Source organism: Lineus longissimus, chromosome 1, assembly GCF_910592395.1.
Source record: "Lineus longissimus chromosome 1, tnLinLong1.2, whole genome shotgun sequence".
Taxonomy (NCBI): domain Eukaryota; kingdom Metazoa; phylum Nemertea; class Pilidiophora; order Heteronemertea; family Lineidae; genus Lineus; species Lineus longissimus.
Window position 1 is genome coordinate 6,465,403 of NC_088308.1, and position 27,914 is coordinate 6,493,316.

General features: G+C 38.9%; 1 protein-coding gene across 9 annotated transcripts in view; it reads right to left on the reverse strand.

Annotated features, from left to right (window-relative positions):
- Positions 1-27,914, reverse strand: part of LOC135487054 (allatostatin-A receptor-like) — a 162,748-nt gene that overhangs the window by 18,034 nt on the left and 116,800 nt on the right. For all 9 annotated transcript variants that reach the window (XM_064770417.1, XM_064770400.1, XM_064770383.1 and 6 more), the window contains one exon: positions 23,953-24,067. The gene's annotated coding sequence lies outside the window, so the exon portion shown is untranslated. The remainder of the gene's footprint in view (positions 1-23,952; positions 24,068-27,914) is intronic.

The following is a 27,914-nucleotide window of genomic DNA, read 5'->3' on the forward strand; positions in this document are numbered from 1 at the left end:
GAATATGAATTGCACACGAAGTTACGGCTGAATGTAGCAAGCAATTTGCATATATTCTTTGGCTCTATTGGGAGCCGGGGCAGAGTAATCACTTTCACTGCCGAGGGCCTGTTGCAGAGTCTACCGGAGCGTGCATGAGGAATGGACGTACCAATTGATGTAAAGTAATAAATAGCACCACTAACACAACGAAATGAAATACTATTTCGCATGCAAGTATATTTTTATAGCAGTTTTTTTCATCTTTACTGTGACATTTTTTGCACCAACTGAGTTATTAAGGGCATTGCTATCAATCAGTTGGCTGCCAAGTCACCTTCCACTCTTATAATGCTATCCACATCTACAGTTAGTTCCCATCATCAAATTGCACACTTTAATGTCCATCAAGGGAAAGAATTTTTTTTGTACATCCATTCCATGATAGTCCAATATTTCAACAAAACACAACACTCACTCATTAAAGATTTGATGAATAGTGGTTTTGCTGAAGCTTTGGCAATGAATGCCTCAGCAAAACCAGACTCTTCATCAAATCTTTAATGAGTGATGTGTTTTGTTGAACTATTGGACAATCATAGCATGGATGTACCAACATTTTCTCTTTTTCTTGATGAACATTGTAGAGCACTGAAAAACATTTGGACTTTTCATTAACAATAGAGTATGTGTTGTGTATTTGTAGCATTTTAGGCATGTATAATGTATAATGTATCATGTATTATATATGTAATTTTACTGTCAATAAAATTAAGGAAGTATTGGGTGGCTATGGGACATTTGACCAAATGGTCTCGTTTCAAAAGTGATAAACTTATCCACATATAGACTTTCATGTCGACCAATGTCAGGGACATATCCCCTATACCGATGCCAAGGTCAATGACATGCATTTTCATGTGTTCCAAGGTTACATGAAACTAGGTCAAAAGGTCAATTCATCCCATAGTCACCCAAATACTACTTACGTCAACAGTTTGCGTTTACGTCGATACAATGTATGAAATATACCCTAATGTACATCAATAACCACCGCCTCTTCAAATGGAAAATCCATAAACTGGTCTGGATGTTCACACTTGTTTGGCTAGGCAGGGCTATAATAGCCTAACCTCTCACTACCGTACCAGAATAATAGACTATCTTTGGCGGGCCGACCACTTTCTGGTCACGTTATCAGCATTGTAAAAGCGCATGCAACTAAATTTCTGTATGAGGTGGTCTTTAATTAGATTGCACTTAGTTCGATAAACAATGTCATGTTCTACGGAAACATACCGAAGAGAATCATGAATCGAAGTCATTTCCTGAAGTGTCTTTCAAATGAACGTAGCTTTAGGGAAATCGGATGCACGAAGCCCTCATAAACCTTTCTGTACTATGAAAGTGGGATTATACATTTCGGAGGTCCACAAAAGGGTACCAGTAGGACTAATGCAAGTATCAATTCGTTTCTTGTACCCCCCCCCCCCCCCCCCCCCCTCCTCAAGGGTAGTTAAGCTATCACCACTAATCTTTGCCGATGCTTGAGTAGTATTTATTTTTCCTTTAGTGAAAATTTGGCGAAGCTGGAAAGAATAAGGATGCTAATGTGTCGATGTCTTGTCGAACATACAGCCTTACCCAGTAAAATTAGTTCGGTTACTTTATATGACGGTGATAACTGATATATTGTTGATGGTGATGTCTTGACGAAAGAAAAAGTAGCATTGGTGAAAAAAGGGTGATGCTTGAGCCTTAAGATGTCGTTATAGGGTGATAAGGTGTCGTACCCTTGAGGAGGGGGGGGGGGGGTACAAGATACGAATTGATACTTGCATAAGTAGGCCGTCGTCCTGCCTTATTGTGACTTGTCATGCACAATCTGCGAAGCGCCGCTTCCAATACCGCCCTGGAACATTGACTAACAAACCATTAGAAATACCCGCTGGTGTGGCTACAGATCTTTAGCCAATGACTGTGACGACCTGTGCATACAATAACATTTAAATAACACTGTTCATAGAGTATAAATAGCCAATTATGATACATGCAATATATGGCACCCCAAGAGGCCTCTTCAAAATGGCACCCGATACCGGTCTTCACGAGGACGACCTGTATGTGAAATCACGTCTGGATAACGCATGTTCTCACACCAAAGCCTCAAACGGAACATCGTCATGAAACTTTAATCATCTCTCGCATGTTTTCTACCAACCCTAATGGCTATTGTTTCACCTGTGCACCCCTCGGGGAAAGTGGCTGACCGATGAGGAGTGAAGAAGACTATTAACCCTTCTTGAGGGCGTTTCTAACCTCCTTTAACAAATCGGACATTGTCGTCACATGTACACGAGACACTAACTACAATGTTGACCCTGGCGTAAGTGGGTGGGGACAATGAATTTGCTGAGTGAGGCAATGTGTAGTGCAATCTAAGAGGTGAAAATGAATCCCTCGCAACACGTGGTAACTCTTTATATGCCTACAGCATAGAAACACACAGCGTCAGTTTATAGGGTAAATGAGAGGTTCCAGACCCATACAGATTAGAGAAAATACAAGAATACAATAATACAAAAATAAGAATCTGCATTTGATAAATTTAAGCGATTTAGACATCGGTGTCTCCTCTGTTAGATATGTAAATGATATCCTGACCCAGTGCAGGGCATGCTGTTCTACAATACCCTAAAAAAAGGTTTTGACCATTCGAAACAAAATTACGGGTTTTATGGGTAATGCAATAGAATGCACACAGGGTGCTTTTTCCAAAAGCTGAAAATCTTTTGAATAGGGATTTTTCTTTTTCTCATGAGTGCAAATTTAGCTGAGTTCTCGACGGGACGAATTGGAAAAATCAATCAGCTCTTCTTGCCAATGATCCAGCAAACAAGGAAATCAGTATCACCAAGAGAAATTACATCGCCCTCGCAGGTTTATTTAGCAAACTTGGGCAGGAAAAATACAGCGCAGGAAACTGCATCGATCGCTCCAATGGCTCAACCAATAATCATCCAGAGCTTGAAGTACGCATCCGCGTGCTGCGTGATTCTGTTTGATTTCGAATATTTCTGATTAGCCAATTAGTATCACAGGGAGTCCGGAATTCGATGTAATGGCGAATGGAGAACGACTTAACATGATTTCCTCGAATTCTATTTTGGTGGTCATGGTGAGAGGTGCTGTCCTGAGTAAACATCGCGAATGACTTGACCATCGAATGATGACAGATTAAGTTGCTTGGCAGCACGTTGTGAACAACTAATTCGAGATATGTTAAGAAAAGTTGTGATGTCAGTCACTGGGAGGTTTTTTTACATATCGTGACTGTAGTGAGACAGAAATACGTCTAACTTTCTTTGCCATTTTCCCTTCGTCTATATGCTTCGTCTAATTCTGTCTCAACCAAAGCCAGTAAATCTTTCACAGTCGGCATTATATAGTAATACTGGGTATGCGTTTCTCTGATCAAACTAAGGCTCTCACGAAAAAATTGCTTTGTCAATCTGGAAAATGTTTCTTAGTTTCCATCTTGCAGACTTTTTCTCTAACTTTCTTACGTTGCATACTTTTTTAAAGTTATGTATCTGTCATCGCTAGTAAGATCTCCAAACTGTTCACACGTTTCTGCTAATTATAAGAAGATGTAATTTTAGCTGTCATGCTAGTTCAAATGAAATACACAAATGATTGAAATACGTTTTTCCTTGTCGTCTGCTTTGGTCGACTGAAAATAAGAAGATTGAATCAATCCGAATATAGCCGGAGCTTTATTTCACAAGTTGAAGTTCAAATCAGTAAAATTGGCAAAGCCGAAAATATCGTCAACGTAAACAATTTGCTCCACATTGTATATTATGAAGTCAGCCCATTTTTTTCGAGCAAAACATGGATACTGAAGATTGGAAACCGCCGACAAACGACGAAGAACAAACAGCGAAGGTGCGTCGTGTCACGGATGTTGTTTGCACTGCATCCGTGGTCGTGTTAAGTCCTGTGCGAATTAATTTACGCGCCACTCGTAAACCATCTACTTTATGAGTTTTAGCTGTTAGTAAGAAAGAATGTCGGCGATAAAATATATTTGCATACATGTACTACACGTACTACATGCAATTTGTACCTCGTCATTCGTAGCTCTGTGAGTGTAAATGTTTGCGAACCTGGCTATAAGACGAGTTTCGCATCCCCAACGAACTTCGAAGGTCTGTCGTGTCATTAAGTCTTGTGCTAATTGATTTACGCGACACTTGTAAATCAATAGGGACGGAGTTTTCGCAAAGCCCTACACCAACACACGTGAAGTAGCGGAAAGTGTAAGTGTCTTGTTCATAACCAAACAGCCGCGCGATCCGACAGTTTACGCATTCAGAACATGACAGATGACATCGAAATCGTTGCAATTCTTAAATTTGTAAGCAGTCTGTGGAAACTGCTGAGGCGAAAACCTGATAAGGCTACTCATCGCACTGCGACGGATGCAAGTTTATTAAAAGATGCAACGTACGATTGCCAAGAGTACATTGCCATTATTGTACTTATGTGATCATTGAATCGTTTCAAGGCACGGTTCAAATGTATTTAAAGAAAATTGAGGATATGGCTAGGCCATCTGTCCCTTTTGTAATACAAGTTTATTAGAAAAACGACCTCCCGGAATTCCTGTCTATGCCTGTAGCATACCAAGTTTGATCAACCTTTACATGTAGGAAAACGACATAAATGATACTATGATCAATGACTTTTTCATATCAGGAAACATTGAATCACAAAGAATGAGCAAATGGAAAATTACATCGAATCTAAGCCCTTCTGTCGACCTCGTTAGATCACTCGACACGTTGCGTGACGGAAATTAAATGGCGCACCCGGCCCTGTCGAGGTGGATTCGGGTGAAATAACTCATACAATCTAGTTGACCTAATGATCCCGGTAAATAATCAGAGTCAATTTGATTTCCACAAGCTTCAATCGCAACCTTGTCAGAATCAGTTAAGGTTAACTCAACAAACAGGCCAGTGTAGACTAGACTTGAATTCCGGCTAGTAGGACGGCTACAAATTGTACGGCCATACGAACCTAGACTTCACCCACGCGTCGGCAATATAACTAAATTCTAGCAGTTCTGTCGGCCAATATCCTGGGCCAATAACTGTCATGAACCTGGCAAATATCGGAAACATGTCGGTTGAGTCTAAAGCCCGATTAAGAGAAGAATACACGTCAATTTCGCCTACAAGTGGAAGCGGAGCGATTTAGGCGTATATTCCATTACAAGCACGCGCCCATTCCCGTATTTGCCAATCATTTGACAACACTGGACTGGCCATTCCATATATTGTCAACAAGAGGTCTTGGAGAAGGAATGTAGGTTAAATCAAGGCAAACGTGACTTTGAGGCTATGAAATGTACGATATAACGAGTCCTGCTTTACTGGATAAATATCAAGTCAAGAACATGTATTTCCTTTAAACCCGAATCTTGCGAAACTTCGTGACTATGTTTTTTTAATAGGACTAACATACAAAAGTATTTAGGCTAAGAGGCGAACGCTTTGCTAAAACTGTTCTTGATACGAATACACGAATAAATCCCGTGGGGAAGCTTAGTTGACGGTTTTACAGGGTACGTTTGGAATAAGAGGCAATTTGCCAGCAACATTGATCTGGTGCATGAACGAAGCGCGTGCTGGGATAGGGATAGGGATGAAGGTACGAAGAAGGCAGGGGAAGACAATTCCGGCTGGACGACATGACAACATTTGATAGCTGTTTGCTGCAGCTAAGGAAACACCTGCAGTTCCCAAGCAAACACCGACTCCGCTATACACAGTTTCACACACAGTGCCATATGCCAATAACTTCGAAAAGCCCAGAGGGGATAATATTCAAGTTGTATAACAGACATCATACCGCGTCCCACGACAAAGTTGACAACAATATTGGGATATGTCACATCACTTCCGCCGCGCGTTGCAAACGTACACTTATTGGTGTGAAGTTCGCATCCTCAATATAAATGTGCAGGCAAAGCCATTGACTGAGGCGATATGTGTACCATGCCTTGTGTCAATAGCAGAACGACTATCCAGACTATTTAGCATACATCAAAGCAGTGACCTACGGCACCTTACTATTGCCTACGCTTCGCCGAACATTATACCGTACAGAAAATCATAGAGGTGCTTGATGAACTATTAAAATATGCGCTGGAGCGAATATCACCAGATATTACTCTTTGAAACTGGAAGCGATTTTTCGGTCGAGCTTGCTGGAGATTGGATAAAGGGATTAGATTCGTATTTGATACAGCTTGGAAGGTTTTTCACGCTTATAAAAATTGACTGAAGAAGTTATGTCATCAAGCACAACTGGGGAGTTGGTCACATTTAGTGGTGTACGTTCTCTTGGCACGCTGTAATGGCGCTTGATACATCAGACACAGGAGCTTTGTGCAAACACCGCACTTAGAGTACATAATTATACTCGTACATTCCTGGATGGCATTTCTAGAAGAACCGGTGTGGCTTTCAAAGAACTTAAATTTCTGGCTAATCCTTCGACGGGCGACGCAAAGTCGAGGTTACTTGTATCTGATGTCTACATTGTATGCCGGGGCAAACAAGATACCCCACGGAGTGAGAAACAAGAGTAGCTGGCGTAGACTCGACCTCTGGCAGAAGACTGCGAGGCAAACAAAGACAACTGGGCCAAAGGACCCCCAGAGAATAACACATCCAAGTGCAGAGCGAAGGCCGAAGAATAAGAATTTGTTGCATTCGCTGCTCGGCGTGATAGGCTCCTCTGCATTCGCAGTGGCGGGACCAAAGCTATGGAATGAGCTGCCTAATAGTGTTCGTGGCCAGAATACCCTGGGTCGTTTTAAAACTGCACTAAAAACTCATATTTTTAAGAAATTCTTTTGTCATGAATCCTTTGCACGTATTCTTTAGTAATGACTTTTATTCTATCATGTATTAATGTTATGTTTTATTATAAATTGTAAAGCGCTTAGAAGTTTAACAACGTTAAGCGCTATAAAAATGTTTTTGATAATAATAATAATAACAGCTTCCACACGTGGAAGAGCTGCGCTATATTGATCACTACTGACAGGGATTTTTTCAAATACCTTCGCTGGCATGCAGGAGGAATTTGATCAAGCTCCCATTCTTCCAAAGAGCGAACAAAAACTTCCAAGAAAAAACGCTTTTCATATATCCCTTTCTTCTAAGGATTTTATCAACAAAACGGGCAAAATGCAGGAAATAATATGCCAATTCAGCTACAGATAAACAAGTTTTGTTCATTTTTGGCATCAATAATTGGAGGAAAAACAAAGAATCTTTGCAGTCTCATGATCAATCAAGTGAACAAGGAAGAGCGAGTTTGTTATTATCTTGTTTCCTTATTTTTTCACTGATATGCCGTGTCAGCAACGAGTTAGCAATCTGATTAATAACTGAGGATTCGTATGATTGAGATGAAATACTAGTGAGGTTTGGCAAACTTTACGAATACGAATTATGAATCATTATTTATCCTAGAAAGGTACCGCACGATCATTGTTTTTAGAGCTGATGAACGGGTCTGTTTGAATGCAAAATTCTCGTTACCAATCCATCGAAAAGTCTTAGACGCAGGACAAACTTGCTGAGTCATTCGTTTCCATTGTCGCAGTGTCTGTTTTTCAAGCAGCGCAGGACTGGCCGTCAATGACCTTCAAATAAAGAACACTGGACACAACCGACTGCAAATGGAATGTCGCTTACTATAGAACAAAAACTTTATAATTCCTAATGCCTTATTTTCGTAAGATTTGTGGAACTTGACTCTAACGTTCTTACCGACGACTCTAACTCTCACTATCAACTAAATTCTTTTTAAACATCGCCTTGCTTGGAGATAAAGAAATAATAGTAATCGTAACCGTGTTATTCTTACTCAGTAATCACATTAACTAAAATCACAATTTTAACGATGGGTTCTCCTGAACGCCATAAAATTGCTGCATCTAATTTGCTCCCATAAACTTTATTTAAGCAGCCTGCGTGCAAGCTATCAATTTCTTTGATCAGTGCGGCTGATTACATTGACGAATGCACACGGAGTGGAAGCAGGCGCACATGTAGTGTACATCACCAACACTGCACAGTTTATGTTTTGTTTCAATGAGATTGACATTGAAGCAATTGGAGGGCACATTTTTGGATTAAAGTGATTTGATTCCACTTGGGTGCCACTTAATTTAGAATCTCTTAATTGTGTAGCGAGAAATGTGCCATGGATACAGGAGTTATAGTCATCATGCACTGAACTGGCATTAGCGGATAAAAAGCAATGCATAAACTATTGCGTTTGTGAACCAATTCAATTTGAGTTCTTTTGCTTGGTTGGTTCCAGCTTCAGCGTAAGATACCATCAGAACATGATGTTTCCGGAGGACAGGAGTACTGATGGTTGTCTTGTACACAACTGCGGATCAGCAGAAAAGCTGCAGCGTCGCAGATGGCGGGAAAGCGATCTGCCTGTTTTTCTTGTATGTAATAATTTAATTGGTCTTTAAATAGGAATAGGGGAAGTTTGAGAATAAAGAGTTGCTCGTTAGCCAACTCAGGCTGGCCCTTTCAGTAGGGGCCGACACTATATCAAGCAAACTTCGTTCTTTGTACTTCGTTGTTCGTGAGGGATGGGAAACATGTTTATCACAGACTTGCGTACTCCTCGTTCGTAGGCGTTGAGGCACCTGCCATTTTGGTACGCCCTCATACGGAGATCAGAAGCACTACATTTATTAAAGCATTCTCGGTCGAATAAAAAATTTGCTTGGCAAACTCCGGGGAACTCTTAAAAAGAAATTGCAAGATGAACGCCGTATATAGGATCACAAATTTATTGTTTGCAGTTAACTGATTCCGAATGATTTACTGAAATGAGATATTGAATTGGTTGACATGTTCCCAATCCAAAGCTGTAATTGGCACTGTTTCGCTGATAAATCGAATCTTTGGACTAAAGTGGCACAAATAAGTTCAATTGGTATTAGTATAGTTATCACATCAATAATAATGCAAGTACATATTATCCAATTTTTAACTCCAACTAGGAGATATATTTGAGATAGTTATCGGACCTAATAACTGTGTTGTCTGTTCAAATCAGAACAGCAATAAGCGGTATATCACTATCAGTGCCGTCACATGGTTGAACCCAATGAATGTTACAACCCTTGATTCATATAAGGCCGCATAAAGAAAAGAGTAGTTGTCGATCGTTCCTGCCAGCTCCCACGAAACGCTACATTATCATGTTAACGCCACCTTATCATGTTATCAAAAGGAGAAATACGTCTTCAGATGATATTCAATTTGTATTAGACCACTTTAACGAAACTGAAATGATTTTGAATAATGAAAATAAACACCATCCACCTAAGCGAAGATTTTTCGAAAAAAGGATAATCAAACAATGTTTTTGTGACTTAGCACAGCCGGACATCCGCCTTCACCATCCAAATTCATTTTTTTCTTGCTCATCCTGAATGACTACACCGTTCTCAGATATTTATGATGACCAACTTTGCAAATGTCCAGCTCCAGTGCACTAGGTCAAATACTTCAATTAGAAAATAAGCATCATTTAAATCAGAACACGTATGGATTGTAATGTTGCAATTTGTTTTGTAAGTAATCACCACTAAGGGTATCATTAGGACCTAATCTGTAATCGATATTATACCAGTTATATGGGAAATAGATAATTAGCCACAAATTAGTAGTCATCCTGATATTAATGATCAGATGATACCAGTGTATCAAATTTCGAGGCGGATTTATGCTGGAGAGAGCTATATGGAACTCCGTGCTGAAGGCCATCCCATTAAATGTAATCCATAGATCAGAGTTTTCTTCTCCGACTATCAGGTTTACCACAGAACTGAATTAGAGCCTGTCACTAACCTAGAAACAACGGCTTTTGAGCTTCTTGAAATCTTTAAAGCTCTTGGCCAACACAAATATGCGCACCGTAAAGGTTTTTCGGAAAAATGAAAAACCCCTACCGGTAATGGTTTCTGAGATTCTGAAAAACCATCAATTCGCAGAAAAATCTCTAGTGAAACACTCCGTGACCAACAGGACAACTGTGAATGAAAGCAATGTATCTTATGTAATGCTTTTCTACTTCTCAGTCATGTCAACCAAATGTAGAGAACGTTTCCTTCTGAGAAATTAAGTTATCTTTAAACAGCTCTCCACGTTAGGGATGCTACAAGTGTTATCTTTACGCGTTGGCAGATTACAAAGAAGGTCTTCAACTCCTATGGGCCAGTTAAACACTTTCTCCATTAAGATAACTGCAGAAGATGATAGAATTCGTTTATGTGGTTAAATCATCAACTACCAACTTGTTTATCCTCAACTTCATTCGCAAATAAGACATGTTAGATTGTAAAGTGACTACAGTTATCTTTTTCGTAACTGCTGTTAGGCTTAGAGCGAATTGGTTATCACTGAGAAGGCGTTTAGAATTCAATACGTTCGGTACTTCGACTCCTTTGAACTTTAGAGGTTCTACGTTTCTGGAATAATATGTGTTCATGTCAAAGTACACTTTCTGCTTTTGTCTTTAGAGAGCTGCATTGGCTTCAAACATGTTAACGGCAAATCCCACCATATTGTATTCATGCACCCAAGTCGATTGCTTTGATGTCTTGATCAGAGAACTTACACGCAAACTCTCTCTCTTCTAGAGCCAAATATAGCCCTCACCTGTACACACATGTACATGGTATTGCGAAGTATTGTATGTACATCAAAGTGATTGTCAAATCAAGGGCATCAGCGTGTATAAGTATAGAGTTGTAATTTAAGACCCAGTCTGGCCAGCTTTGTTTCGACAAAGAGATTGATACCGAATAGATGATAACCGAAGCAGTCGGTAATGACTAAATATATGAGTATAAGAACAAGATTACCATGTGCATAAAAAACCTAACTTTACCGGTAGCGACAGTAATACAAAGAGATAATTTAAAAAACGATAAGCAGGTTTGACATTTAAGTGGAGAACTACTGCTGTTCTTGGAGGCCAAGTCAGTAAAAATGATCACCAGAATATTTTAGTGAAAGCGTTGCGAAAATATGAGCGGAGAGTTGCTTCAAGAGTGATACACTTGTAACTTAGTACCATGTCCTACATAGCCCAGAGGGTCTCGTTAACCCCCGCCCTCATTAGTATTTCCAAACAAGTTGATTCAGCAGACTACAAAAGGAGGAGATGATTATCAAAATTAGGTTAATGACTCAAAGAGAATGAGGCAATTGCTTGGAGATCTTGTCAAGAAAAACTAACTCACTCCAACAAGACCAACATACACACACGACATCTCCATTACGTTCCATTACCGTCTTATGTTCTAGTTTGTATAAGAGAACGGTTCATGTACAAGGGGACGTGCATTATGGAGATTCGTACTTTGCCTAATCAACCCCCCTGAGACATTAGCCATGTTCATAGTAATAGCTTGAGCTAAGATTTAATTACTTTTGATGTCGAACGACCTCCTTTCTTTTAAGTTGAACCAAACGTTCGCACAAGTAATGTGAAGTGTCACGTAGATGTGCTTAGCATTCACATCAAACTTGATAAAGCGAATTTTAATTACACTTGCGTGCCTACATGAATATACAGCTTTAGGATATTTAAAAAAATATTTACTTGGGCCACATGGAAATACACTGAACACAATCGGCGGCGGACTTAACACCATGGCTGGGTTGTTCAAAACCACGTTAGCTTTAACGTTCATGTACTGTAGTCGCTAATTCTCAACGCGAAAATGTTAATGTTAATGGGATTAAAGGGAACTGGAACCGCCGAGCGATTTATTCAACTTTTCGACTTTCACCGCCAGAGAAAGTCAAACTTCCAACTTCCTATTCGAGTTCAGATTTGTAGCTCCGCCCCCAGTGCCCGAGCATGCGCAGTTCAATTTGTTATTATTGAGAATCATGTGAGAATCACGTGAGTCATGCAATCTTTCATTCATGAGTTTTCGTAGTAAATTCCATAGTAGTGACGTCACTCAATGATTGACAGCTGGGCGCCTTTTTTTATATTCATGCCTCGTTCTGATCACCCGATACGCGGGAAATGAAAACGAGGTCATACGAACTGGCTTGGCAGTTCCAGTTCCCTTTAACTGAACGAGATAACGTTATCCCTGATTGTCAGGAGACATGTGAGTAGCCCTATATGGATAACGCTGGATATTGTGCTTTTGAACAACCAGGCCCAGCAGTGCCAGTTACTTTGCAACTGCTCTAACTGCGATACCACTAAACCACAATAGCAAATCGGAACGCGACAAGCATAAATCCATGTAGGGGAACTGTAGAGCTCGTCAAGAACTTTTCTTCATAAATAAAATTCAGCAGCCATCTTCTCCATTGCTGTTATTAAAATGATTCAAGTTTTTCCCCTCCCATTTGAATTCAAAACCGGCGTTCACCTTCGATTTGTCACGTTGATGTTTCCCTACCCGTGAAAATGTTTAGAATAATCAAACTAAAAACCATGAACCAGTTTCATCTGACGTCAGCTCACCAAAAAAGGATACTGATATCAAAATTTTAAATTCAAATTGGAAATCAAGAAACAACATTTCTGGAATGATTGTTTTTTTCTTCACCAACTGATTATAGACTAACAGCCAGATAAAGTATGTAAATTGCGAAATACAATCGCGAGATGATTTTGTGGCTTACCGTGCAATTACCCCAGAGACGTGTAATCAGTGTTTACTCATGGTCTTTAGTGAACTCGGAGATTATTCAAGAGTTTGCACAGTGGCCATTTCGATCGATTTGGTGGAAGGGGAGTAATTTCATCGCTTGGTATGAAATGACTTTGGCGGTGAGAGGGATTGACGGTTGTTTCTGCGGTATTGGCGACGTATCATTTTACTATTTCATACGACAGGAATTCATATAAGTGTTTACAACAGCTGCAGACAGGGCCCGGAGTACATTCTTAGTTGTTCCCCATATTTCAGGGTTTCCATTCTAATGAACAGCTGGAGAGACCATAAGGGGAAAGAGAGAAATAAGAGTCAATCAATTTATCTTTCAGCATACCTTTTCAAACGATGGGTGGGGGGGGGGAGGACCCCAAGAAACGAAAAGAAATCCCTCAAAACGTGACACTAGTTACTGAATGAGATAACGCAAATTTAAAGTCAAAACCAATTGAGAAGTTCGTGACTCCGCACGCCTTCTTTTCAATTTGTCATCAATGAGTGAATTTTACTAATGCATCTCACCGGAGCAAATACTTATAATATCCAAGATCTATAGCCAGTTATCAATGACAAGAGGTATTGTTATCGAATAGAAAAAGGCAATTAACCAAAGAACATAACATTGTCAGGTACGGACACCAAAACATTAACTAAAGCTGCCGGCTATAAAATAAACGGTGCAAATTTTACGATAGTTAAATCTCTTTTGTCCACGATATTTGGCTGCAGGCAGTACATTCTTTACCGCAATACGCTGAAGCAGAGTCTTTCTATATATAGACTCTGGCTGAAGTAACAACTAAGGTTCATAACGAGCATCAGGCCGTAATGTCTGCCACATTGAGGGCTTCACATTTTAATATATACTAAAATACGTATTAATAAAGCTCATCTCGGTTTGAACCATAACAACATTAAATGAAATGTCAACTGAAGCCATAGTTGTTGCCTTGCAATATATCAAACCTTCTGCGAGTTCTTATTGAGTTGAACTTTGGTTCTTGGACTGAATATTGGACTGATTATCTCATTATTTCATCATTTACAGGCGCGTTTTGTTGTCAAGTGGGCGGGAGACGTAATCACCAGACGGTATCTTGTATCAACTCAGAAACAGCTGCTGGCGATAATACAGCCTGTATCGAGAGTAATCATGGTTTCATAAAAATGTACGAAATCTAAAAAATATTTGATAAAATCCCATTTTTAAATTATGTTTTTGCATAATTTATAGCATTAGATTAGAGGATCACTAGATCTTAATGGAAGCATATGACATTAATTAGCACATTACCTTTTGTCTTTTTCACAAGGTAGAGACAAAAGTAATTAATTGATAGAAAATAGCCTACTAATCAATTCCCCCCAAAATATAAATGGAATGCGAAGAAATTTAATTAGTTTTATAATTCAAACTGGGTCCTTTGGAAATGAATAATTCAATATTTCATTTTGACGCGAAACATCTTTGTGAAGATTGTTGAAGGAGCCAATTCCAAGAAGCAATAAGGGAAAAAAGTAATTTGATTGTAATTTGAGATTTCATGACTGCAGATTGCCTTTGGCTAATGAAATGAACAAGACTTTTGAATTTGTCTGCATTAAGGGAGTGCTAAGCCGAGTTTTTCAAGGACTTTTCAACAAGTATTATAGTATCGCCGCTGGAGTTACTTTCATAAACTATGATTGATTTAAACAGTTTGCTAAAAATGTGAAGCAGATTTGCCCGAGATCCACTAGCCAGGGGATTTTTATACATTTTTACATTTTTATATTTTTATTTTTTACTCCTTTAGGGGACGACGGCTATACATTCACCATGACGTGAGATTCAATCGTATTGTATCTTGTGATCCGGCTTTCTTTACATAGAATTCACGAGCAGTAGAAATTTCATCTTGAACACAAATGCCAAGAAGACTGTAAATGATGGACACGATCAGCCCTCAAGTAATAAGAAGTGCGGTTACCCACAAAGGTCTTTACATGATTACTGCTCCTCAGCTAAGAATTCTAAATCACCTTATTGATTGCGGTGTTATTTTCTAATAATGGATGTATTTGTCCCGTTTTGACGTGTTAAAATGCGATTTAGTTCTTGCTCACAACACAAACTGTTCACCTGATGACTTCGAACCCTCCAAATCCAGGGTAACAACATAAACACACATTTAAGTGGGCGAAAACACAGATAATAGTCTAGGAGAGAAAGTAAAACGATATCATTACCGGTGTGGCGCGCTGACCGTTGCGGGAGAAAATGCGCAGTAACGTATCATATGTCTTTACAAAAAAACCACTTACATGTAACTGAGACTCCTTAGTTAGTAAAGACTTGAAACGAGACTAATATTTTCCCCACCAGACCTGATTATTTTTGTGTTGCTATTGCCCTCTACAATCACTTAAAGTTTAAGAAACAAGACGAAGGTTTTCCCTCAAGAAAATTACGTATAAATTGCCTTTAGGGTAAATATTGGCAAGGCTTCAAGTTTTGCAATTGGCAAAATTTTATGGAAAAAAATCACGACGTTTATGTTCACGGCTTGTACGAGATTTTTTTTCCGCTTTTCGAATAGAAGAGTATATTTAGCAGATGGAGAATATTCACAAATATCTGCGAAAAAAAAAACACCCGCAAAATGTTAACTGTTTACGGTTACGTCTATTTGCCTTGCCAGTGTAGACTTTTCGACCCCCATGAAAGCTATTACAAAAATATGCTCCGATGACCCTTTGATAAAACATTAGAACAATGGGAATTTAGGCCAAGGTGCGTGCCGGCTTTGTAAAGACAATAGACCATGCATTCGGCTAGGCCTGAATTCTTTTAATCGCGATGTAAATGTAAGGGGCAAAATAACGCTGCTAATACTGTTGTTCAAATATGCCGCTATACCGGTAGTGTCACAAAAAACATCAGATCAAAACTCACTGACGTCATGTTCAAATATACCCCTGATCCTTTCCTCAACAACATGCGATATAATACCAATTATAAAATACTTATTGCATTACTCTAAAAATAGTCAAAGACCCTCAAAAATATCAGGCTTGTTGTGGACATCTCGCTCCTTTCATCATGATCATAAACAAAAGGATCATTCAGTACCAAAATAGACTAAGACACGTTTATCTGCTTGCCCTTTAAGCCGGTGACCAGACTAATGACACTCAACAATTAGATTTAGATGTACTTATGTTACTGTATGTACAAGTATTCAAAATTAACCAATTGAGATGTATTATTACGACTTTGATCAATCTGCGCCACAATCGGCTGAAGTTTAAACAAAATTTCCCGATTTTGTATCCGTTCACGGATGCGTAATAACGAGTTAAAGGAGTTCGTGTTCTGGTGCATCAGTCCCCGAATACAAAATCTGGAGAAAACAATTCATACATCTGCCGATCTCGGCGCTGATTCAGGTCCTCACAGGAGTATAGTAGTTCTGCTTCATAACCACAGACTAGACAAAACTATGTCTGACCAAAGGGTATAGTTTTCACGATAAAGAGATGATAAAATTACCAACCCCGGATAGGCAACAGTAAAGTATCTCACTTGAGGGAAAACAAATCAACAAACATGTAACTTCAAATGGATTTTGTCTACAGCTTCTTAGTTCTTCAACAAACAAGGTATCCAAGAAACATTACATATCCTATAAAAAACTAACTAAGCCGGAGACTTTCTCGATAGATAATCCAGCGGACCTTAAACCTTATTTCCCCCATGTGTCATTATTACAGTTGGATAAACAGAATCGTGATCCTAATGATGATGATCTTCCGCGATACCTCTAATGAGTTGCGTGTAAAAAAGTGAAGGAATCAGGCAATGTTTGCTGCTCTCATTAACCTTTTCGTTGACGTGGTCATTGATGAATCGTTTTCTCTACCTCCTTATCCGTCCATTGAGTTGGTTAAATGGTTTTATGATGAGTGTTGATAATAAAGGAAGATTTTGCCAGAGCATAGAAAGATATCTTCCTTCTTGCCAATACAATATGTTGCTGTATATTGGAAAACGATACGGAACAACAGGACAAGGCCAATGATCAGTGCCTGCTGAAACGTGTCATATACATTCTTGTTGAATCAGGTTTGGTCATCTTGATGCACAATTAAGGCTCCTAGATCGCAAATTCCCCTCTAAATGAGCTCTACATGTACATGCATATCTTGACCACAGGAAGGCTGCTAACGTGCATATCACATTATTTGACTGCGATTTAACGTAATTGTTACCCTGAATCACCCTGAGCAGACACTTAGAATTCATCCAATTTCATGCATTACATTTGTTACAGTAGACTACACCGTTTTATGCAACCCAACAAATGGGTCAATTGTACTTTTAGGTTAAGCTTATACGACTTCAGGAATCCCTAGTAGGATGCTTATAAGATATAATGTTACCCATTGGTGTGAACATAAGTTGATTAACTGCTGCAAGCCTACGATGTACATAAATGTATTGAAATTATTGGTTGGGTTTAAATCAATGGAATTCACCATCTTCAATTACTTATGTGCAAACAAAACAGTTCATTCGGTCAATTCGATGAGGCCCACAAATATGGATAATATAAATCTGGCGAATACATGTGTGTTTCTTTCAAACAAAGAAGAAAATGACTTACCTCTCTTTCGTATCAAAGGACTTTATATGTAGATAGTGAACAAAGTAGGCCTGTCTGTTTCAAAATGGGATGTCTATGTGGGTCCACTTCGTTTAAGGCAACTATCATACCACAAATAATAAGTATAGCAATGATCTAAATGGTATGTAGAGAGACTCTTATACCATGGTAAACACGGTCAAATTTCATTACTACATCATTGGTTTGAGAAATAGGCTAATACTCTTTGCAAGTTTGATTTCACGATAATTTCGGAGACTGCAAATTACACCCATTACATTGAAAAGAAGCATCAAATTACGGGTCGTGGGATCGATTGTCTTCGAAATTGGCAATCAAATGATATTACTAAATTTAACAAGAACTTCAACTCCAAGTTGATACATGTATACCAATGCTCTATGCTGCTCCTGGAGTACGAACACAGCCACGACAACGAATAAAATCTACGGAGCGTATTGAAGAAAATGATTTATAGTTGTGTTCTGTGAAATAATTTTCTTTGGAATCATTGAGAGCTCTCCAGAGTAGTTCGAATAGGGGAACATCGTGTCTCCTAAAAATGACATTTCTATTTCAAAAACAAAATCATTGTTTCAAAGTCTCATCGCATCGGCTATGCTTTTGATGACAAAAGCCGAATCACCTGTGTCATGGCGGCCATTCACTGGTAGCCCTATTTACACGTAGTTACGCCAACTCATGGGAAGCAGCAATTTTCGACCGGATGCAGTGACATATACCGGCGTGAAGGCGTGGGCGAGTAATGATTTGGATTGAAAAGTTCACTTGGTTCATATGTCAAACTCTATGACATAATGTTAGCTAATATTCAACTTCTGAACCCCTATTTTTGTTTTCTGTTGCTTTGTAATAGGGTACCTGAATCAGTTTTGTCGTAAAGGTTAGAATATAAAATCGTCAAAATGATACTTCTTCATGTGTTTCAAATATCATGGTACCGACATCAATGGCGACCTATCACAATAGAGAACAAGCCATCGGTTTTATAATGATACAAATGACGGTACGTGGCACGTACAGACCACTGTGACTGCAGCTTATAACCTTTCCTTCACGAAATACGTATACATCACCAATTCGAAGTGCGCGCTATGCGGTAATTGTTGGTGAAAGCCTTGAAGTTAATGGATGTTTTTTTGGCCAGAGTTTTTCTGGTGGTGCTTATACGCAGCTGTACATTCAAAACAGCTATTATGGTCATTAAATTCCTCAGTGAGATTAATGATGCATGATTTCCGTTCCCTTGGCTCACTATTAAGCGGAACCAAATCAGATTAGTCCGACAGCTGCAAAAATATCGCCATACTCCAGACTATACGCAAATGAATTGGGTTTCACCAACATATGTCAGCCAAGTTTCCTAGCTTAAAAGCCAAAGGACGGTGGCGAAGTCATTTCATTCGGTCCAAAAGTGCAGAGGGCTATTTTTGATAAAAGTTTATAGTCGGGGAACTTGTTCTCGGTTATTGACCTAACTGCGTGAGAAACTTCTTTTAAAACGGACCATTCCCTTTGAAATTGGAGGAAATATCACTTTGAACTAAGATTTGTAAAGAAAACGACTTTCATATATTTGCTATTTTCCTGAAGAAATAAGGTTTTGCGAAAGCAATTGCCAATCACAGTAATATTGCGGTCATAAAAGGAGATTGCGCTGCGAAATCATTTGTTATAATGTACCAGCAACTTTCATCAGTGATGAAAGCGTAACATGGAGAGAAACAATCAATTCGTACCAACTGTCCCGATTGGTCATCCACTCAAGAATATTTTGGTCTGTCTCGATAGAGTTCATATCAAATCATTGTCCTTTTAAAAGTTCCACTTGTTATATGCGTGGCAGGGCTGAAATCTGTTCACATGTTCACATGCATGCGCAGTGTACATGTAAAGGCCGCAATGTATAGCAAAGTGGTTACAGGCTAATTCAAAATGCCGGAAACTGGTAAGTTGATGTCAAGAAATCACCTTGACTCCTGTACGTGCTTCGTAGTGTCTGCAGCCACTGGGGTTGTCTCAAATATCAAACGATTTCATCGCTTTGGCGGCCAAGACGATAAAGAAGGAAGCAATAACTGTTTTTTCGTGTTTTTCTGCGTTAGGAATGTAGGAAATGGTGGCAAGAAAAAGTAATAGAATATGGCAGACCAACTTTCTTCATATGACGCTTGGAACTTTCGTGGCAATATGCTGATTGTTTCTGAATCAGCAAAGCAGGAATGATTTTTTAGGTGGCATTACTGCCTCTCAGTCGATTCCTAAACCTTCCCCATTTTCAACTATATGTAGCCATGCGATATTCTAAATAAATACATATTCCTGTACATTACATCAAACACATCCAAAACATAATGGCGTTCCCCTGCGGCCCATTACCCAGAATATTTTTTGCACTACACGAAAAATGTATAAAGAAAATTAAACAAACCGCCGATACCTCGATTAGAATAAGGAAACTGTTCAGCAAGGGACATGATTTTATTCCAAGCCCTTGAATACATGTAACATCAGTATCAAATCCCTTATATGTTTTTCAAACCTTGTTTTTGATATAGAAAGATCCCGCGGGATGGTTTAGTCCTTCAACGGCTGGGGGAGTGATATATTTATCATTCGTATCAAGGGATGGTCGATAACCATAAACTAATACAATTAGCCGTATTTTAAAATTAATTTTCTAATATCTATTCCCAAACCATCGAACCGTAGCATAATTACGTTTTTTCCAAAGATTTGATGTGGCTTAAATTCGCAAGGGAACTTATATGAAGCTAGACTGAATAGTAATTAAACGGTGTTATCATTTTATTAATTTAGACTAAAAAAGACAGAATATCGGTTTTTAGGCATTTTAGAAAACACTTTCGCTCAAACGCGACGTTCTATGACGAACGAACATTCTGCCGCACCAAACTGGATTATACATAAATTAATGAGGTTCTCGTAAAGGGATTAAACACCTCATTATTATACCGTCATTAATCTGAGAGGGAACGTTGTTCGAACTCTTTTTTGGACAGGTTCGTCGACCTGCAGCCAATACGCCAAAATCACAGTGTACCAATGCAAAAACTATAGTGCACTACCTGTAAATCTTTCTTACATTTTTATTTGCTTTTCTTGCTTAGCCACCATTTTCAAGCATATCACGCCCGCTGTAACTGATAGTGGCATCCGTAGCACCTGGGATAGCCACGGATCTGTGTAACTGGCTTTTCAGGGTCAAGTCTGGAAGAGACAGCCATGCGAGAACAAAGGTACTACATGTATTAATCCGCTTTTCTTTCTTAGTGGCATGAATGTATTGACAACTTCAGAAGGTTTTTTTCACCCATTGCAAATATGGTACTAATGTATCTTTTTGTCAAAGGCGTTTACTTTTTACCAGGAAGCTGAAACCGAAGCCGTGACATGCTCTCATCCGAGATCTAACATCTTGACACACATGGCTCCGAGATCGCTCATTCCTTTTAACGAGTTCTTAAGCCTGCATGTTGACTTGATGAGGGGATTGGACGTTTCACTGCAACTGCAACTGCGGACGTTTAACTACAGTCTTCATTTCCCCCCGTTGGACCTGAAGCGAACGTGGCTGTTGCCCCCAATACCATTCGTATATAAAGTAATCATTCCAAATATCAAAGGGTTTGATAGTAAACCCTATAAACAGACTATGATCTGACTATGGGATTGATCATGTACATCGTAATTGATTTCATCAATGAAAAAAAATCCGTATTTCTTGAAACGTCTTTCTAGCGTTGGTTCAAGTTGTAATTTCAACGATATGCGTGCATCATTAATAATGAACCGTAGTTATCGAAAACTACTTTGCACAAAGACAAGCAGTCTGTATTCAACACGGATATCACCTGTTCATAAGGAGATGTCAATGTCTTGCCTCATTTCTTATAAAACTAATGGAAATTATTCGAGCTTCCTTCCTGTGAGTAATGATGGGAGCATGTGAGGAAAAGGTGTTTTTACTTCTTTATGGAGTTATTAGCTTCAACTGCGATCCACAAGATGCACAAGATGCAATTATTTGATTAAAATAACTATTTCTCGGTTTTTAAAAGTGTAAGATAGAAGGTGGTCTGACCAATTCGAACTGCGTTTGGTCTTACTGTGACGAATCGATATTTGTGGCGGTCAGAGGGTTTGTTCACTTCTGTACGCGGAGCACTCGAACCAAGGGTTGCGGCCAACACGACATTAATGACACCTCATAGTATCACCAAGGGGCGATGATTTCGAGTACTTCGTAGCATCTTCCACACAAAGTAAACCATATAATTGGTAATTGTAACTGAAAGGCAAATTCTTTTCAATTTAAATGGTCTACATCCCCCACCCCCTCCCATTCAGACACGGCCCATCCACAGATGAAGCGCATTTCCGTGGGTGTCGATGTCTAGGCTTCATGGCGTTCCATGCAGTTACTGATATGAGACTGATCCCCTAATCTAACACTGTCAGAACAAAATTACCGGTATGTTATTGAGTAAATGTCATGATGGACATTTCTTCATTGAAACATATCGCAATGGAATGGCTGGTGTATCAAGTTCGCTGATCGGTGATTTAAAATAACAACAGAATCTGAAGCAATAGCTTATCGAGTAGCCTGGCAGAGTCCAATTTTATCAACCAATGCTGCTTGATTGAAACATATCGGCAACAAACCAGAGTCTGATATCAATTTTATAATGGACACGGACAAAAAATGGTGATAAGGAAAACATGTTTATACTCAAAACAATTTTTCATCAGGAAATGCTGCGAAAATATTTTTAGTTCGTGGACATTTTTATATTAATTGGATTTCTTAGAAAGCCTGCCATGGGCTGAAAATATCGGGACCACATTCAATTTAAATGCACCGAGGTGGTTTATTTTTTGATGCGAAATATTCAGAAATCGTTATTTTTTAACAGATTTTGTTCGCTTAGCTGCAATTGCGAACTGAACCCGGGAATAGATTGAAAATATTGATATAAACTCTACATTAATCCCCCGACAATCACATAAAAATAATTTCAGCGACATTAGAATCCAAACTCTATATCTTTGTCAAGAACCAAGCTCTCGTGAAACTTTTTGGAACATGGAAATTTAATTGAAATCAGCGTAGTCGTTTTGGCAAAGGCTAAAACGCTATCCATTTTGAAAATGTAATAACCTGATGGAGTATTGGTAATATCTTTCCCCCAGACATAAACCATAAGGAATTCAATGGATGTGATGTTTTGCCATTTTTAAATTGAATGTCACAAAAAGCCATGTATGTTGTAGCATTAGTGTTGTACATTGTTCGCCTGTCAATGGTTGAACGAATGGTATACCAAGTGCATGATATCATACATAACGGGGTAAATCAGAATATGATAAGATAAGAGATGGGAATATACACATAAATGATGATGGGAATTCTGTTTTTTTCTTCTGTTGCTTGGCACCACTGGTCGGTCAGAGGTACACCTGCCGTGACATAACTAAGTGGGTATGAAAAATGACTTCGTATGTAAGCCTACAAGTACAAATCTGTGAGCAATCATGAAGTGGGCGCAGCTAAATTTAAGCAATAGTCTGAACTGCATTGGTACATCTTCCAACTTATCGGCGGTAGGTCTGCATGTATATATACCTGGCACAGCAAACATCTGCCAGCATGTTTCGAAGTGATACACTCCCCTCCAAGCAAGTTAAACGAAACAGTACAGTAGACAATACAACTCAATATATCTGAGAACAATGATGCGGGAGTGCATTCTGAAGTCAAGTATGTTTTGACAGTATCGGCCCAAACAAATCTCACAGTATACGAGCCTTGGCTATTCTTGTTGCGATAACATTGCAATGGACCTTGTTTAGTCACAAAACACGGCCATTCTGGATTATCAGTGAAAGGAAACAACCTCATGGTCCAAAATCAATACTTTGTAGCAACTGCTGCAGAGAAGAAAAATAAGCTTCGATGCCTTCCGTGGCTTTACCGAGAAATTCCCAACCACCGGTAGTCATTACAAGCATGTAGTTGGACAGGTGAAAGAACAAACTCCCTATAGCACAGTCTGCAAAATTTGTCAGTTTCTCAAGAAACGGTTAGTCTAAAAAAGCCAGCGTTGATGCAGTGGCTTTCAGATGTTTTCTCATACAGCCAAATATTTTGAAGTTGTTTCGTCATTTAACCTTATGGTCCATCGTGCCGTCATAAGACTGACGTTGTGCCGGGTACCACCGTATGTCACAGCTACTAGCAGTCTTGTGACAACCCACTCCCTAGAGAAAGTCATCGTCAAAGATATTACGGATTAGGTAGAGATAATTATGTTCGTGTGACTTGCTGGTGTGATCTGGCAATCGCAAAAATCGAGTTGTTTAGAGCCAAAATCTGATTTCAACTTTGCCTGCAAGTAATTTGCAGGTGAGGCACATGTATAATCTATGAGTGGCAAGGTTGCTTCAAGTAAGGTAAGATAGTGGATGCATGCCTACCTTTCCTGACTTCGACGGAAACCCTCCAAACAGATGTGATCCCACGACGTACGCGATACAGCTAAAAACTGATGATGCCTCTGTGGAGGCAAACTATGCTTAACATGGAACAGATCTGCAAATAAAGAACGAAAAAATGATCAGTGAATTGTCGTTTATGTCCTTTGAACGCTACGTTCAAATATTAAGAGTATGTTGTAAGTCACAGCACTTTATATCGTTCTGATATTAATAAGCTGTAAATCACAAAATATAATTTTATTAATAGGCTGTATATCACAGGAAAGCTGAACATGTATGTCACGAAACCGTCGTGTAAAAATAAAGTTGCAAATCACAGTACATGTACTTTCATCATTAAAGGTGGAATCACTGACAGTACTTTCGGCATTCAAGTTGTAAATCACTGACAGTACTTACGTTGTTCAAATAGCAATAAGCTGTAAATTACAGCAATACTTTCAACTTTCAAATATTAATAAATTGTGAATTACTGTATTTTTACCGTTCATAAATTCACTAAGCTTTAGCAATAGGTTGTAGTTAAGCACCGCAGTGTCAACAGTAGCAATATATAGAGGCAAGCAGTGAGAAGTGCTTTTTTGAAGTAGCTTCTTTTTCAAACATTCGGTATTTAGTTGATGGAGGTTTAAAGGGGGAATGAGGTCACAGTCTAATTCTATATTAAATTTTGAAAGGTCAATAGTGCTTGAATCTATGTCACTATTTAGTGTGACGATGATATTGAGAGTGTTATCGCCCCTGAAAAATATCAAAGCATGCACATTGGTTACTTATCATATATGCATCAGAATGTTAGAGAAGTGTTTTTAAAAGTTAAAAACCGGAGTTATGTCGTTAAATTAACAATGCTTAGTCATGTTAGCTGATCACATGCGAAGTATGATAAAAATAATTACCGAAATCCAAAAGATATCACAAAACTGAAGTTGTATCACAGTGCACGTAAGAAATTCGCTAAGATCCTAAATGAACCGACGCCTTCGGAAAGTTAGTCCACCTGTTGCCCGAAGCTTCAGATTGATTGATACAGTAAATACACGTGTTTATCATTCTTCAGCTCTACCTCATCAGAAATGGGTATTAACCTCACTGAGAGAAGGTAGCCCATGTAGCAAAGATGTTTACTTTTCTGACTTAGTTTAGTAAAGTGGATGTTTGTCTGTCGAGTGGAAAGGGCTAATAAGATGATATGGAAGTGTCCATACCGTGTTATAAAGGTCTATCGCACGCTTCGTTGGTGATCGCATACATTGTCAAACCTTCAGAAAATTTATAAAATTTTGAGGGGGGAGTTTTCCTAAAATCTGTAGTTTCCAATACTCCTCATAAAAGTCGTAACCTTTACAAATACTCATTTCTTACTACTGGCTAAGATCAATATCTGCATAGTTCAGATCATCGATATCAGGGTCAGGACTGGGTAAGAGAATTTCAGACATTTTCTAATATTCTGTAATGTTTATTTTGTGCACGATCCCTTATTTCGGTCGAGCTTTACCATGTAAAAGGTCAGGATCGAGCAAATACCCGATATACTGCTGCCTTGCGGAAATGCAATGCTGGTGTGGACAGGTAGTAAGTAGTAGGAAAATCATTCTGCATGTGAGTGATGATTTGATTACAATAAGATGTCGGCCTCTTTGCTTTTGAGATTGGTTTACATTATGATGTGATAATGATAGCGGGCTACAGGAAAACACTGTACTCAGACGAATTTTTGAAATTGCCTGCAGCCCAGAAATGATAGATAATGGCAATATTGCTGATCCGCAGTTGAAAAGTGTGCGCAGGGAGTTGCATCACCGAGGTTTTGCAAACCGATCATGGAATACGATATATTCGCTTAGAAAATCGTAACGACTGCTTGATATCATGTTCAGGTATTTCTTAATTGAATCGTTTGATCTAGTTGATTGATCTTTAATCTTTACAAGATACTTCTAAAGATGCGCGTTAACAAACACAGTTCCATTTGATAACAAATACATGTAGGTGAAGTAAGTGCAGAAATACCCTTCTGTGGTGAGAAGAGGAAAAAAATCGCTCATTCCATCTTGACTTCTACATATTTTAAGATTCACATGTTAGTTGTTCCTTATACTCCAACAATTTGCTACGATTTCTTAACTTTCTTTCTCGGTCGGAGGGTAAGCAAGGCAGAATAATGCATAGAAGCAAATTCTAAGGTGCAAGCTTATATCAAAAAGGATTGATTGTAAATTCATACAATTTGATTACTTTGCTTTTAAGGCAACTTTTATCTTTAGTGTGTCTGTTAGGAAGATCATGGTTTTAGCCAGGCCTATTCACGGCGGGCTTTCTGAGTACGACTGAATACCTCAGTAGAAACCTTTTAGTTAAAAGTTCAACTGCTTTCAATAGAAAATTGGACATGACAGATTTTGTAACATGACATGAAAATTACGCTTTTATTCCGATACTGGTATAATATCCTCAGGCGTTCTCGCGCAAAAACCTGCCAACAATGCCTATATTATGATACCTGATACACCGTAAACGAAGTCGTCACATTTAGTATTTTTATGTATCGATCCGTCACAAAAGATGATCCGGGTGTAAATGTCAACTCACAAAGCACCAATTCAAAGTAACCTTATCAAGAAACAAACTAAACGAATGATAAACACAGCAGCGGAAATATGAGTTTCGGGGGATTACTGGGCTCCAAGTACAAGTTCTAAAGTACAAGACAATGCCTACCGCCTTTCTTGGTAAATTAGTCGGACTTTTTATGTCATACTATATTCTGGCGGCTGAATATGACTAAGAAGCTGTTGGTAGAATACGGCGTTCATCCTCGAACTGATTGCCTAGGAAACCGACATGTAAGGCACAAAAATCTTATGAATCACTAAAAAAATTATGGGCTATCCATTTTTCAGGAAAATGATGGGGTTTCCGCGCCATATTCCACCTGCAGTCGGACAAACATCATGTGACGTCATGGTCATTACGTATATGAAATATCGGCGGCGTGCATGTGCTGTTTCTCTAAATGTGGTAAGCTTATCCGAGTCAAGAAATGTATCAAGCTATCTATCATGGGGGGTCAGAATCCATCTTTTGGCTACGTTTACCGGGCTTTTACATGACAGTGCACACACAAAAATAGGTATTTTAGTCCCAATTTTCATTTACCATAGGTAATTGTAGGCAGGCCTCCGCTAAACAAAAAGTGTCAGCATTTCCTTATTAAAAGCTCTTTGCTTCGAACATTGCTTCCATCGTCTTTTTTAGATGATTAAACAGGGACCCGTTTTTGCATACAAGCATATTCCACGTTCCAGTCCTAAAGTAGTCACAGAGTAAGCAAAGATATCGATGTTTATGACAATGTACAGACACGCGTCTTAAAATAAGTGTATTTGTCATGCCAAGCGATAACCCTGGGAGCAAATACTTTCCCTTTTATTCCTTTTGGTGTAAACAGTTTATATCCTGTTGTCTGTTCAGCTGAATAGCTGACAGGTAACCAACAGTATCGTTTTCAAAGTGATATGTCACTGGCTTAACCTAAAAGGATACTGCGCAACCATGAGGGGTTAGTTTTAACAGAAGCCTAGGCAATATGGCCATTGTACAGTACATGTACTTGGAATAAATCTCATAGATTGGTCCATCGATATCATATAAGTTAACTTTGGTTGCATCCGTCCGCTCTGTCAATATGTCATTCTATCATGACAATAACCAGAGACAATCCCTCCTTAGGGATGAACCTGATACATTCCACTATTCATTGGTAGATATTTCGGAATTTTCGGATACTATTGACAAAGTTCTTGAATAACCAAGACAGACATGACAGAGCGAGACCATTAGCTGGGCGAAACATATTTCCGGAGTTGGTCATTTTACATCTCTCAAGAGGCCGCCATTCTAATCCTAGACAAGACAACTTTATATTGACGTACGGA